The following is a 16215-nucleotide window of genomic DNA, read 5'->3' as shown; positions in this document are numbered from 1 at the left end:
GCACAAACTTGAATTTAAGAAGTTCCATCTAAACATGAGGAAGAACTTATTTACTTTGAGGGTGGCAGAGCACTGGAACAGGCTGCCCAGGGAGGTGGTGGAGTCTCTGTCTCTGGAGACATTCAAAACCTGCTTCTGAAGGTCCTTTCCAACCCCATATCATTCTGTCATTCTGTGTGATGAAGCTCACATAGTCCAAGGAGAAACGATTAGTGACCTGCTACACCACTTAGACACACACAAAGTCTATGGGGCCAGATGGGATCCACCCAAGGACATTGAGGGAGCTAGCAGAAGTGCTCACTTTCCATCATTTATCACCAGTCCTAGCTAACCGGGGAGGTCCCAGTTGACTGGAAGTTAGCAAATGTGATGCCCATCTACAAAAAGGGCTGGAAAGGAGGATCCTGGGAACTACAGGCTTGTCAGTCTGACCTCAGTGTGCAGGAATATGATGGAGCAGATCATCTTGAGTGACATCACATGGCACATACAGGACAACCAGGTGATCACGCCCAGTAAGCATTGGTTTCTGGAAGGCAGGTCCTGCTTGTATATCCTTATCTCTTTCTATGACAAGGTGACTCACTGGATGAGGGAAAGGCTGTAAATGTTGTTTACCTAGACCTTGGTACAGCCTTTGGCACTGTTTCCCACAGCATTTTCCTGGAGAAACTGGCTGCCCATTGTTTGGATGGGCGTACTCTTTGCTGGGTAAAAAACCAGCTGAGTGGCCAGGCCCAAAATGTTGTGGTGAATGGAGTTAAATCCAGTCAGAGGCTGGTCACAAGTGCTTTTCGCCATTCCTCAGTGTTTGGGCCAGTTCTGTTTGATATCTTTATCTCCGGATGAGGAGATCGAGTGCACCCCCAGTAAGTTTGCGGATGACACCACGTTGGGTGGGAGTATTGATCTGCTTGAGGGTAGGAAAGTGCTACAGAGGGATCTGGACAGGCTGGATGGATAGGCCAAGGCCCACAGTATGAGGTTCAACAAGGCCCGGTGCTGGGTCCTGCACCTGGGTCACAACAACCCCAGGCAGCGCTACAGGCTTGGGAAAGAGTGGCTGGAGCTGCCTGGCAGAAAAGGACCTGGGGGTGGTTGACAGCTGTCTGAACATGAGCCAGCAGTGTGCACAGGTGGCCAAGAAGTTCAACAGCATCCTGGCCTGTACCAGGAACAGAGTGGTGTGGCCAGCAGCACTAGGGAAGTGATCATCCCCCTGTACTCAGCACTGGTGAGGCTGCACCTTGATGGGTAGATGTGTAAATGTGGCGCTGAGGGACATGGTTTAGTGGTGGACCTGGCCACATTAGGTTAATGGTTGGACTTGATGATCTTAAAGGTCTTTTCCAACCTAAACAATTCTATGATTCTATGAATAATTTGTATGCCAGCTTCAAACTTTCCCAAACATTAAGAGGTCTGGGTTTGGGCCATGTTATTTTGGGAGTGGGAAATGCCATTGCCCCATGTTCTGGCCTAGCACTAGCACTTAGCAAATTGTTTTTTTCCTGTACTGAGGAGTTCTTCAGAGTTACGTTTCTTTTTCTTTCTTTTTTTTTTTTTTTTTTTTTTTTTTTTTGGAATTTAGCAGCACCTGAAAACTCAGAGCCTGCCCAGAGCACTAGTGTTGTGCTCCAAAAGGCCAATTCAGAACTTGGACAACTTGAACACACAAACGATGTTATCAACCAGCTTAGAGATACATTTATCGAATGCAGAGTCGGAGCCAACCAGACTCTGGATTCCAGGATCTACATTAAAGGAACAGAAGCAACCAGCCAACTCCCTCTTCATATGTTGCTGGCTAGGGACATTATTACTTCCTTGTAGCTGTTGTTATCGCTCAGCTGTAAGAACAAACCCTTTCACCACAGGCTATTTATGAATGTCATAGGCATCTGCTGTCATACAGCACTACACTAGACATTTGCAAAGAAAAAAAACCCAACCATACTGTTTGAGTTTGTGGGGAGATGCAACTAATGGACACAGGGTGCAAAGGTTCCTTAGCCACCCCCTCCACCCCCAGCTCTCCAACTGAAGTTGAACACAAATTACGAGGTTGATAATTCCATATAGCATGGGAATATTGAGAAAAGTTTAAGAACAAATGCTGCAAAGCTGAAGTCAGTGCACTGCACATCAAGACTCAGAGGCTGAGAGGACAAGTTTACATCTCCCACTCTTTGACCTACAACTTGGGACTCGCACTTGGGGCTGCACCAAACATGCAACAGGGGCTCCCCATAAGCTTCTGCCTTCCCTATTGCCGGGTTCCCTCTCCAACGGGAGATAACCAGAACATGCCTTTCTTGCAGTTTATCGAATCAAGCATTCAAGAAGATTCAAAAAGAGAAATTCTGTTTAGTTGAATGTGAAGGTTTGCAAGCTCAGCCAACCATAATCTCAGGTAGATATGAGGACGATATGATGCTGTTATTATGGTTTTCTTTAATTGCTTCCAGAAAGAAGCAGTCGGTATCAGAACACAGCTCCAAGCGATACTGAATGAGAGTCTTAACTAGAATCTGTGGAAAGATTGAAATGAACCAAAAAAGCTTTTCCAGCTTCTTTTCCGAGATGATAAAACCCTCTCTCAGTTACTTTGCTCATTTTCTCCCCATCATATTAACACACCTGCAGGGACACAAGAGATGTGAATCCTTCAACTTTAAGGGAAAAAAAAAAAACCTCTCAGAAACTTTATAATTCATCATAAAGTCCCAAAGAATGGACAAAAAAACCTCACAAAGTCTCAAGACTATTTGCTTTTCCCCCCAAGATGTTGGCAGAAACATTGACCTCATCTTTGTTCCAGCCTTGATGCAATATTGTGCACTGTCAACTACATGGAAGTTTCTCCAGTTTCCAGCAGAGAAGGGCTCAGGCTGTTGCGAGGCCAGAAGGGGCTGAGCTCAGCGTGGTCAGTCCTAGGTCAGTCCTAGGATGCTGGATGAGAGCTAAGGGAAATAACCCAGCAAAGCACGTTAAGATGACAGCCCCACAGGGAGGTCCCCAGCCAGGCACCCACACTCAGAGAAAACAAGCAAACAACTCAAAAAACACAATGCGTTACCCATGTTCTTCTGGGCAAGCAACAAGCGAGAAATTTACCCAAACTACACAACGCAGCAGGGGTCAAGGAGAAGCAGAACAATTCTGCTCTGCAGTGCAAAAGCACTCTTGCTGTCTTGTCTCCTCAGAGTCCCACATCCAGCTCCGATCATTTATCCCCTGCTTCCCTCCATTGCTTCATCCATTGAGGACAGATGGTGGATAGAGCTACGCTGTGGTATTTATACCCAGGCTTTGAAAGGCTTACAAAGTATAGAAACTGAGGTACAGCAAAGTATATCTTTTTTTTTGTAGCTCTGCAGATTTCCTAAAAATTTCTCTGGGAGATTTAAGGGTTAAGCAATTCAGTAGGGATATTAAGCGTAGTTTCAAAAATAAGACCCTGATCAGAAGATCATAATTACGCTCTTCTTCATTTACGTCCAGCAACTTCATCCACTAGAACTCCAAATAAGGGCCAAAAGACCACAGAAATAATACCAAAAGCAGAGAGACACAAACAGACGTGTTTTAAAGTTGCCTTTAACTCTCACTTATTAGGCAGCAGGGAGCTGTTAGTAACTAAAGCAAAATTAAACGCAGCAGAACAAGGAGACATTCTTCCATCCTGGTCTGCCTGGGACACCTTGCCTCTAGCAAACATTTTCAATTACATGAGTCTGGCATCCTTTTTTGTGCTTTTAAGAAGATAAAACTCTAGATACGGCTGTCTTCCCTTTGAAGTATTTGAATGCTCATAGGACTGCCCCACCACAGTGTCTGAGAAGCGTTAAGTGCACAGCCCAGCTTGGAGAGCTGTTAATTCAAACCAGAGCTGTGTAACTCTCATGGTTTGTTTAAAGAAAACAAAGAAAACATCCCTCTGTTGAGATTCACTCAATTTTTATTTTTTTTTTTTAGTATTAGGATCAGGTTACTCACTGGAAAGCAGCATGAAGTAGAAGTAGTAAGAAAATCAGATTCATGGAAAAAAAGAAAAAAGACCAAAACCATAATACAAGTAGATTATTTTTTTATTTAGACTAGAAATAATGCAAAAATCCTTCCTTTGCCCCCAAAATAAGATTTGTTTGTCAATGGGATGAAGTCTTCAAGAAAGTAAAAAAAAAAGCAAACCCTCAAGAATTCAAGCATCACTACACGTGTGTGTATCAAAACATTTTTTAAAAATTTAGAGCCTTTTCCTCACCATCTATAGAGTTGTACAATTATCCCAGCAAATGACAATCCAGTAATTCAGTTAAATTAAATTGACAATTAAATTAAATTTAAGGAACTGAAAAGAAATTATTATTTTTTTTACTAACTGACTTACAGTACAGTCAATACAGATGTGATTATAAAATCTTGTAACAAAAAAAAAAAAAAGCAAGCAATTCTCTGTTTGACTGTGTCCCTTTGACAAAACTGACTACATGCTATGTCATGGCTTTCAGAGTATTTTTAGCTTAAAAAAAAATTTTCCATTTTAGGTCATTACAGCCAAAGAGCACTGCTGATAAATAAAATCAGTTTTGTTATCAACCAGACAAAGCTCAACTCCTTGCTCCTCTGGTAATTAATTTTTCATAATTTATTTAATGTGTCCAGAAGGGGTAGAAAGGTTTCTTCCTGGATATTTTTCCTTTTAGAGTCCTAAATAATTTTACAAGTTTCATCTATCAATCAAGTTGAACTTTGCTCTAACAGCGGCAGCACTTGTATCCTCACAAGTGGCAAATCGGTTTATAAGTGTTTAGAATGAAAGCGTTTCATAAGCTTCTGTATTTAACTGCATCAGTGTAAGAACAGAGTGAAAGTGGAACGCCACATATGCTTAAACAAGGCTTAGCTATGATAAGCTGACTCAACTTGGACATGGCAAAGCTCCTGAAATGCATTTATAATAATGTTATCCAATTTAACTACATATATTTTGGCCTAGCTACATTAAATACCTATAGAAGACCTCGTTTTCTTCAGGGAGAAAATGGGGATTAATTGGTAAATTAGCTATAATCACATATGATAGAAGACGAATCACTTATTCATCCCTAGGAAAAAATATAAACCATTAAAACAGAAGTCTTCTCCAGCTTTTTACTCAGCATTAAGGATCAAGTTTTTCTTTTTAAAAGGAGAAAGGAATGCTACTACATGTTACATTCAAAATCAAAATAGAGGCCTGAGAAGCTGAACACAGTGCTGCAAGGAGTTAGCAGCTTCGAAGTTTTGAAATTAGGCTTACACAACACAAAGCTCTAATGACGGAAAGACTGGGCTCACAGTTATTAACTAGTAAGAGAATAAGGGAACAAGCAACACAGCAACACACAAAAAGCAGAGGAGATTGAAACTAAAAGCGGATTTTGATCACAAGAGGTCCTTTTATTTGCCCTTTTCTCCAGCTAAGAGACACAATCAAATTCCTTAAATACATATCTATATAAACTTCCAAGCAAACAAACATTTCTCTTTGCTTCAACTGCCACCCACTGGAAAAGGAAAGCAACATTAATATCAATTGCAATACCCTAAATAGGTCAAAACCCAATCTGACAGATACTAGCACAGATTACATTAAAGCTCTGGGATTGCCCTGAAGACCTCAGTGGCACTGCTAGAGATGAGCAAACTCGCAAATTTAAACTGAAACGGAAAACAGAATAAAGCACCGCGCCACAGGCTCCGCTTCCTCTCCCTGCCCCAGCCTTTGGGTTGTATTGCAAAAGTTTTGGAGAGGAGCCGGAGCCCGCGAGGCTGAAGCAGCCCTCTGACAAACCTGGCACAAGCAGGGCCAGCAGCATGGCACTGCCCGGCCGTGCTCATCGCTGGGGCTGCAACTCCAGGGCTGTCTCTACCCTCCCATCACTGCTCTTGCCTTCAACAGGGATCCAGCAGCTTCCTCGCCTACCTGGCAGTGTCAGCATCCCAGCTCTCCCTCATGGGCAGCTCCCACATGCCCTTCCATGGACAGCTTCAATGGACACCTGGGGTGTCTGTGGTGCAGAATCCAATAATTTCATCTTTTAAGTTAACTGAGCAACGTGGAAAGGCTTGCTGAAAAATGGTCCAGGCTGCAACGGAGCAGCATCACCCACTTCAGCCGAAACTTGTTCTTATTTCAGATACAATAAACACAGGCTTACACCAAGAGTGCTAACCTAGGGTAGCAATATGAGGAATTCGCATGCAAAATCATGCACATCAGATGCAGGGACAGCAGTGTAACAGCACGCTGCACAAGTGCAACAAAACTCACCATTTACTGGAAGGGACTGTCCTGCAGACATGCAGTTCTGCTGACCCTGCACTGAGGCTGTGATGGCTCAGCTGGGGCAATCAGCAATCACAGCTGAGACCACTGAGCAAGCAAACCTGAATGATACAGACACGCCTTGACTTCCTGGGGAAAAAAAACCCACCCTCAGTTAAAATGAGACCAAATAAATGGGGAGAATTAGATTCCAGAGAACCTTGCATGATTAAGAGATTCTCAAGTGTATATGTGATGAAGTTTTGCCAACAGACTAGCTACTCTGCAAGTATGGATGAGCTGAGAGGTATGAATTGATTGCAGATTCCATCATTGTAAGGGCCTAAGGAAACTGGAGGAAGGGAAAAAAAGCTGAAGGACCTACTAATCCCCCTGTGGGGATTAACAGACAGACCTATAAATCCTTTGGTCTAAATCACATGTTTCTTCAAAAAGGCTTGTAGAAAAAAGAAATATAGTAGGAAAAAATATCCGGCAATATCCCCTCATGAACTTTCTCTTCTGCTGTTGTGAGGAATTTCTCTCTGGGGAGTCCCATGGTGGGACAACTTCACCGGACTTGCACAATTATCCCCTCATGAACTTTCTCTTCTGCTGTTATGAGGAATTTCTCTCTGCTGTTGTGAGGTGGGGAGTCCCACGGTGGGACTCCGGACTTGCACACCGAGAGATGCTTCTTTCACAGGGAGTTGGGGCCCAGACACCTGCCAAAGCTCTCTAGTTCTCTGACAGGTTTTTTTTCTGGGCAGGACACAAGTGCTGTCTACTGACCACTGCTCTTACCTGTCCTTCCTTAACCGTTCTGCTAGGTTTGAAGGAACCAGATAACTGGGGATGCTGGGAGAATGGGAGAAGACACGTTCAAGTGCTCACTGCATTCAGGTCAAAGCAAAACTGGATGCATTTTAGCTCTTGAATTGCCTGGGAGAATTTAGGTCCATATTAAGAAGCTCTTGCCCCTGGGATGCCGCATCTTAGATAAACTTGTCAAACAGAAATCGTGTCAGCTCCTGTCAGTTACCCAGGAACACAAGCAAATGTAATATGAGAGAGCTTGCACGATTTCCCGACAGCCAGATCTGCTCTGGATATTTGGCAACCAGCATCCCCGAGTCATTAGTAAGAATATTTGAGTTCAGCGAAGGCTGTAGTCATCGGCCAACAGACACATAAGGAAACAGCTAAACTCTTGTTGAGCAATTCACAGCTCAGCACGAACACAGCACTAACGGGGCAGCACGCTGGATGTGAGGGAATGGGATCATCATCGCCCAGTGAGTGCAAGAACCAGTCTATTAAAAAAAACATTCTTTAAAAAAAAAGAATAATTGTTATCTATCAATGCTGAAAGCATTTATAATCAAATCCACTCCTTCACATACATTAATGGTATGACTGAGGGTTTCAGATCCTATTTTTTTATTTAATCTATAAAAGGAACAGAGTTCGTTATCAAAATGAAAGATCCTGGCAGCACCGACGTGATGCAAGACAGCCATCTGTGCTCTTACAGGAATATACATTAAATACTTTTTTTTTTTTAAAATAAGCAAGAAGAAATCTTACTTGTCCCACGAATTTTCCAGTAAAATATTCTATTCTGACATACAACTGTGTTCTTTAGCAAGTGAAGTATTTTCTCCAGTTCAACAGGCACTATCAAAATCAGTAAGGTACTAAATATTCATTCTGGTTACATAGTCATGCCAGCAAAACACAGTCACCCAGAAGCATCAAAAAACATATCAAAAATTTTGAGATAAAATGTACAGGGCAGTCAGTGTCATATTTCAAACATGACAATCTTTCAAAGTTATTGCACTATGTCTATTCACCTTAAGTTTTCTTGAGAATACAAGTTAAGAGCATATAATGGGTTTACTTGCTACTTGCTGGACTCTATCTTCTAAATTCCAACCAAATTTTCACACAGAAGGCTTTTGAAAAGGAGAGACTGTCTTTGTTTCTTATTTTAAGAAAGAAATACAAGAAATACAATGCTTTTGTTCAAAAAAGAATCAAATAATACAGTCTCCTCCTAGAAAAGCACTGTTCAGCCATTGAGTAATGCATTAGCAATAGCTCAGCTGCACTGCATTTGCGCTCACTGGGGAATTTCCCAGAAAAAGGCCAACTGCAAAAGCCACGCTTAACCTTGAGTTTGGCTGCGAGACAGTTTTGATCATCTTTTCACGTATCTATCTACACGTTCAAGCATCTAAATCTTTAAAAAATCTGGCTATAAGTTACAAGAAAAAAAAAAGCTTTACTATCAGAAAGATAGATCTGGTATCACTACCAAAACCCCTTCTTTGCTTAAGCTGTTCCTCATATTGAATATTGATGCGCTGATGCACCGAAGTACATTAGACATCATTGGTATGATACGGAATGAAGTGGTACTCACTAAACACTCAGATTTCCTGAGTTCCTTAGGCAGAAAAACCAGGCAAAGCTTAAACTGCACTTCCTTAAGAAACCAGAGAATAAAGAATCAAATGTACAAACAAGGATTTTATTAGATCTCTAATAAATAGGCGTTGATGAGGGAAAAAAAATATTTTCAGACACTCAGAAAGTGACTTGACACGCAAGTTTCTCTCTCTGCTGTCTCATCATTACAAATTTGTCACACAACAAATAGCTAGGCTAAACCAACACAGCTCTAGGCTTTCAGCTCCAAATCAGTAGCATGCATGACTTCATAGCTCAGGGGTGGGGGAAAAAAGCCAAGGCTGAAGTTTAGATTTATTGCATATGCTTCAAGATACGCTGCATTTATAGTAGGTAGCCAGGATTAAACCAAATGTATAAATACCTCAATTATTTATGAGACTGCAAAAGACTAAACAGAATGCAAATCAAAGCCACTCATGCACAGATGTACATCCCATTTTAGAGGTTTTCAGCCATCTAAGAGATGAGAAACAAGATACTAATTCAGACAACTCCTCTGAGCCCAGTGCGGCGGAAAGGATGTTTTCAAAAGAAAAAAAGGGGCACTTTTACTGAGCTGTCTGGGAAGAGCTTGTTTTAGAAGTGTCTCTTTGCCACAGACACGTTCAGTGCCTACTGCAATGACACCTTGACCTACCAACCAGTCTCCAAGAGCAATCCCTGCTCCACTCTCACTACCAATGGGTAAAAGTGAAACCACTTGGTTACATTTCAACCCAGCAAGACCACAGTTTGCCCGCAGCTCTAAGGCAAATTACTAGGACTAGAGGGATAGGAACGTATGTTGCACATCTGTTTTGTTCTCAAAAGCGGGTAGCACCTTGGAATTCAAAATAATCTGGTTCTGGGGCGTACAGAGAGGTGCTGCTTTTTATTTTTTTAATAAGTTTGATGGTTGGATGATCAAGTGGGAGGACACAGCAAGCATGCACCCTCCTCCCTTAGCAGTCAGGCAAGTACCATATGAGGCTTAAAAGTTTAAGGTGTATCAGTTTCATGGAGTTATTATCCGTGATGGTTACTCCCAGACATTATGGAACATGATCATTATCACATGAATATCCATACCCTGTATCAGTGTTACTTGTAATAACACAGTCCGGTCCAGATCAGACTAGAAATACATCCTGCACCAGCCTTGGTAAGGACAAATTTGTGATGTTCCCAGTACTCCCGGGCCAGATGTTTCATTTTATGACCTTTGCTGATGTCTCTGGTAACAGAGGCATCACACTGGTACACCTTCCAGTCATGAAGGCAGTATGTACAACCCAGGTGACCCTGTAGAGCTAGAGGCACCACTGCCTGCAGAGAAGACTTTCCCAACATTACTCAAATATCATAAAAAGCTAAAGGGGTAGCTCTGGCTTAGAGAGGTAATGCCTCTTTAAGAAGAAAAAAAAATACCTCTCTTGCAGGTAGAGACATAACTGCCTTTTAAAGAAGAACATAACACAAGCCATTTCAGCATTATTTTACCACAGCTGTAAAGAGCTCTCCCAGGCTCATCTCTCTTAATTGCACCTTTGCAAAGCACAGCCAAGCGGATGTGGAGTGATTACTTTTAATGTGCTACCCAAATAGCTCTGAGTAGGCACAGGTAGTTTTCCCCCTTCCCCTATTCCTGCTCCTTGTCCTTTGGCTCCACACAGAGCTCTACAGAACCAAATTCTGCACTCAGATTATGCAGGAAAAGGAAGATTCAGAGAAAGACAACATGTCTTTTTACACGTCAGAACTGAAGGTTTTGTTATGTAGCAAGGAAAACAGTTAAAACTACTGGAACACAAACTGTTTTGTCGCTTTTTAGAAGACTTTTGGACAGAACCTGCTAACCTGAATGGAGAGGCTGCATTTAATGCAAGGCTAATTCCAGAGTAAAAATTGCATTGCCTTTCTCAGCAGTGGATGATTAACAGAGGAATTTGGTTCTGAATAAAGTGAGGCAGCCCCCAGACTCCACTGGTCAATCCCTCCTTGTCATCTTTCGCGTTCAGGTGTGACTCATCTGCAACAAACATTTCAATCCCAAGCCTAGTCCTTTTTTCTTCCGTTCTTTTCACAGTAGGTTAAGTATTATCCTTCATCACAGTAATGAAAGGGATGGTGGACTCTAGATACATAACGCATTTGGACGGCGGCACGAAGAGACACACCTGAGTTAGCTTTAGGGAACTTAAATACCTGTGTCAATGAACCCGGTAGAGGTGCATACCTCAGCGCTGCCTAACTCCTGTGAAGTATTTACACTCTACAGTCCACACGGAGCCTTGTAGGCATTAACCGGGCTGAAGTGAACTTTGATACATCCACACGTGCTACGGTCCCACCTCTGGTCGCAGTGCGGCTGCGGCGAAGCCAGAGGAGATGAAGGGGCTCCTCTTTTCGGGAGCAACAGCCGGAGCCCAGCTCCAGCTCCGGAGGGGCAGCGCATCCACGGGGCAGGGGATCCGTGTCCCTGCAAAGAGGTAGGGCAACAGCGATGGCCTTCAACTGGAAACCGGGACGGATAGTCAATTGAAACTATCAGGCCCTGAAGTACTCAATTTGACAAGAACTTTATTGTAATGACTGCGGCTTTTAGACATCAAAAATAGACTCAGAGGCCTGAAAGCTTCTATGCTTTTCCCAGGAAATCAGTTATTTTAATAAAAGATACCATCTTTCCAGGTTTTATTGTTATTTCCTTGATCTACATAGCATCAGATAGCCAAGTTCTCTTTGAGAGATTCTTCTGAAGATTTCTCTTTAGCAAAAGTAGCCACAAAGTTTCCTAAGTTTTCTAGTTTAGAAATAGTTTATATAAAAATAATGCATTCTTTACAGAGTGTCTTTTTAACTATGCTGTGTGATCAAAAAGTCAGAATTATACGATTTCCCTGTTCCATTCAATATGAAAATTATGACCCTACTGTATAATTATGCCTAAGGAAAAGGTGGGTTATAATTCATGAAATATAAAAATGGAAAAAAGTTTCAGAATGAGCTCTTGGCTGACGAAAACAATACGAGCATCTTCCTGATTATCTCATGCACATTCATCAAACAACCTTACAACATACTCATTAACCACACATACATCATAGCTGTGTAACAGAACATAGTTTTCTATACGTTTTTATCAGCCACTGAGTGGCAGCAATTCCTAAATCTGAATTATAAGATGTAGGGTGAAAATTTCAAAGTATTGCTAACTCTTAATTCTTTTATGCTACCCCTATATTATTTTATCTTTAGCATTACATACAACCACACAAATGACACCTAGTGAAATATCTTGTCATGTGCTTCCTTTGAACTGTCAAAGTTTCAAAAGTTATGTACTTTATTCTGATAATCATACTTCCTTATCTGCTTGCTATATTCAATTTTACAAAAAGATAACTGAGTAAAACCACGTGAACAAAGAAATTGAAAATGCCAGCATTTAATTATTTCTTAAACTAAAGCACACTCCTGTATTTTATTATGAAACCCACAGTGAGGATGAGAAACTTAAAAAAAATAAAATCCAGACCTATGTTTTACAGCCTTACGCTTGCTTCAATCCTTAGTATTTGCACACTCCCATAGTAGATTTCAGTCACTTCAAGACACTATCAGTCCAAAACCAAATATCTAATTTTTTAATACAGCCATTTTCAGGAACTAAAATAAACAGGAAATGCTACATATACACTTTTAAAAAGAGATGTTTATATACTTTTTAAAAGATAGATTTATGAATTTTTGCTTAACCACTTAAGAAGCACTTCATAGTCTCTTTTTCAGAAAGCTATATTGGTTATACTTGGTCATAGCTTCCTATTTGATCCGTACAATGCTGCACGACATCATTTGATAGATGGAAAGCCAAAGAGGTTATTGCTGTTTATTACACTGTTAACAGACTAATGGCTGCATGAGGCCAAGGCCCAAATAAGATTTAAAAGAAACTAAACACACAACAAGTGCATCCAGGATTTTGACGCAGACTATTTGCAGAGAAGTAAAATGTTGTAGTTCAGGCTTTAAACGAGTCTCTAAAACTAGGAAAAGATCTAGCATGAGAACTGATTATCCCAGACCTGCCTGCTCTGCAGATGCAGCTCTGTCCTCAGAAGCATCCAACTGTCAAGAGAGGGGATACAGGGCAGTATCATCCTTCCACATAAATCTCCTGCAAGAGCCCCTCGGTCCAGACCAACACCCTGCTCTGTGCTGCTTGAACAGTCTAGAAGTGAAGTGGTGCAACAGCCAGAGCCCAGGAGTAAACAGATGTCAGATGTGACCACAGACTGCCGTAATCCAATTATTTTAACATTTCATACCCTAATGCAAACGAGGAATTCTCTAGCGATGAACTGAAAACTGGGTTTTAAGAGATGCACGCCTGGCATGTGCACAAAAGCAACAGGCATTCCTGTTCCTTCACGTCTCATTGTCTGCCGCCGTCCAGCTGGAAAGCTGACCCTTTAAAAGACCACACATTTTATCTGCTCCAAACTCCCTGTCCTACGGCAGACAGAAAGAGACCATCAACGCGGACGGGTGGGTGGAAAGAAAAAGAAAAAAAAAAAAAAGAAAAAGGAGTTGGTATTCTCAAACTTGGCATTTCTGCTCCGAGGAAACTCCGTGTTTCTGCCGAGGACCCACGGGGCTCTGGTGACCCCCTCAGACAGGGCACAGCCCTCTCCCTCCCACCCGTCCCTCCGCCCGCAGCCTGACAGACTTTCCCCGCTCAAGGTCGCGCTTCCCCGCGGACCGAACGAGCCGGCCCCATCCCGAGTTCCCCCTCCCCCGTCCCCGGGACCGCCGGCGGGGAGGTTTCGGCGGACAAAACCCACGGCCGGGCCGTCCCCGGGGCTCCCGCCGCAGCCCCCCGCCCCGGGGCACGCAGCCCAACATGGAGGCGCGGCTGAGGAGGAAGAAGCCCCGCGGCAGCCGGCGCCCCGCCGCTGGTAGCAGCCCCGCCGACTCCCACCCCCCAGCCCCGCCGGGAAGCGCTGCCCGAGCCGGCGGGGCACACACCAGAGCGGCGGGCTGAGCACCCCTCTCCCCGCCGGGAGCCCCACGGAAGGCGGCGGGGCCGGAGGGAGCCGGAGCCCGTATCGCTTCCTCATTCACCCCGCGCCAGGCGGGGCAGGAACTACCGAGCGGAGGGAGCCCCACGCCGGGGGCAGGTACCACCACTCACCCGCTTCCAGGGAGCCGTCGGGGGCCGCGGCCGCCGCCGAGTTCCGGGCGCTGTCCCGAGAGTGAGTGAGGGAAGGAGGGAGTGAGGGAGCCCGTGGGCCCCCGCCGCCGCCACGGCCCGGCCCGGCCCGGCCCGGCGCTCCCCGCCCCTGCTCCGCCCACAGGGCGCAGCTGCGGTCCCGGAGCTCACCTGCCGTCGCCACCCCCGGTCCGCCGGCCCCGCCCCGGAGGTGCTGCGAGAGGCGGCAGCGCCGCCCGCGCCCCCTGAGGGGAGGCAGCGGCTGGTGGTGCCCCGGCTCTCCGCCGCCCCACGCGGCCCCTTCGCCTTCCTCTTCTTCGGTCCCCCCGTCGGAGGCGGCCGCGTGTGGAAACGCCTCAGCCCTCGCCCCCACGGTAGACCCAGGGAGGGCCAGGGGCCAGCGGTGCCGTACCTTAGCGGGTGGTTTGGCCGGAGGGGCCCCTGGCGCGATGCCGAGGAGGGGAGGCCATGGCTGGAGCGGTGTTGGTGCTGAGGGCGCTGGGCCACGTTTGAGATGAGGAAACGATATATATTTTTTTTAGAGTTTTGGGGGGTTTTGGTTTGGTTTTTTTGGTCGGCTGGTGGCTGAGGTGTGAAGTAACTGGGTTTGAGGGGCCGGAGCTCAGCCGGTCAGCGCTCCCAGTGTGGCCCTGCCCGTCGGGGAGCAGCACTGGGGTTTCCTCACCCCTTTGCCACACTTCTAGGCTTTCATTTAAAATGTTCTTTCGTGGTTTAAAAACTATGGGTGTTGTTTTAATAATGGTGTCGAAGCTGGGTAGGCTGTAGCTCTGTGAGCACCGCCCTCATCTCGGTGACTTTACCACAGGGATGGCCCTTGCTGATGTGCCCGAAGTTAGAGGCCTCCACAGAGCTCTTGGGGGCCTGGCCAGGGCTCACCCCCAGTTTGTACTCTGAGGAATGGGGCTTGTTTTTTCTTGAAGTCACCTACAATCATCAGTGTTAAAACGGGGTGTTTTAGGGATGGGTTGCAGCACAGGAACACATGAAGTGTAAGAACCAGCAAAAACACTGCCATGCTCCTGCAAGAATCCAACAAGGAGGCCTTTGTCATCATTTTTTAACTCGCACAGGTCAGGTGTAATTAGTCTCATGTTTTCATCTGAAATGATCTCATTCTGCCCCAGCTGAAAACAGTGATGAAACTCCCTGTGTTTTTGTGACTCTGTGGTAATTGGGGGTGTTTCTCCAGGCAGGTGCCAGGCTGAGGCTGTAGGAGCACTGCCGGGGGCTTTCACCCTGCTGTTGGATGGCTGCAGAGTTACTTCTAAAAAGCCAGATTCCACCTGTTTGGTGTCCAGCTTCTTCCCAGAGCATTTAACTTGATGTTCGTAAGGTAACGTGGAAGTTTCTCAGTTGTTCTGACATCAAATCTGAAAGACTATAATGTATATATAAATCAGCCTTGTGAGTCAGCTTATTTGAAGTAACTTAGTTTAAAACAAAATTAGCATCAGCTGAGAACTTTAGTGGATATAATGATAATCACAGTTTGGGTGGAAGCAATGGAGCAGAATCATCTTTGGTCATTTACTTTTTACTTCTGCTGCTAATTAAACTAGTATTTTGCCCAGGTGCACATTCTTATGCATGTTTAAATGTTGGGGGTTTTTTAAATTGGAAAATATAATATTTTTCTGCTTTGGGACAGAATATCATCTGATTAACTGTAATGCTATAATAAATTGTATGAGGACCTTCATTTCAAATTACGTAGATTGCTGTTACGCTGAAATCTGAAGAACTTTATATGCATGAGCAATTCACGAATGTTGTGTTACAGAAGCAAAACTAAAACTAGTTTGAATGAGAGAGGAAAAAGCAGAAGCTAACTGTGGCCAAGCAGTTTTCCTCATTTCGATACTTCCAGTGAAGTTTGGCAAAAGAGACAGTGCTTTAAAATGCATTTCATTTAATTTCATGTTCTTTGGGTATTTAATGGAGTGTAAGTGGTTGGGGGGAGTCCATTTTGGTTTGTGATTTTACCATATAGTGTTGCAGCAAGCCGCTTGTTAACTACTGTTGCATTTCAATTATTTAGAGCATCGCTTTAGTCCAAGCCTTTCTGCAACAAACAGTGTTTTCTTATTTGGGCTGTGAAAATTTTGCAAGGCCTAAAGAGGTTTGTGTCTTACATCTTTGTTTAGTCAGTCACTGGGTTCAAGTTAAATTAGGACTGAGTAATGATGTAAAAATTTGATCCACAGGA

At 44.1% G+C, this 16215-nt stretch overlaps 1 protein-coding gene across 2 annotated transcripts in view; it reads right to left on the bottom strand.

The window, feature by feature from the left end:
- The window catches only part of PRKCD (protein kinase C, delta), an 86324-nt gene extending 72223 nt beyond the window's left edge, over window positions 1-14101 (bottom strand). For both annotated transcript variants that reach the window (XM_014953557.1, XM_014953558.1), the window contains exon 1: window positions 13971-14101. The gene's annotated coding sequence lies outside the window, so the exon portion shown is untranslated. The remainder of the gene's footprint in view (window positions 1-13970) is intronic.
- Between the last annotated feature and the right edge of the window lie 2114 nt (window positions 14102-16215).

This window comes from Calidris pugnax, unplaced genomic scaffold (assembly GCF_001431845.1).
Source record: "Calidris pugnax isolate Ruff unplaced genomic scaffold, ASM143184v1 scaffold247, whole genome shotgun sequence".
Lineage (NCBI taxonomy): Eukaryota > Metazoa > Chordata > Aves > Charadriiformes > Scolopacidae > Calidris > Calidris pugnax.
This window is presented reverse-complemented; position numbering and strand designations above follow the sequence as displayed.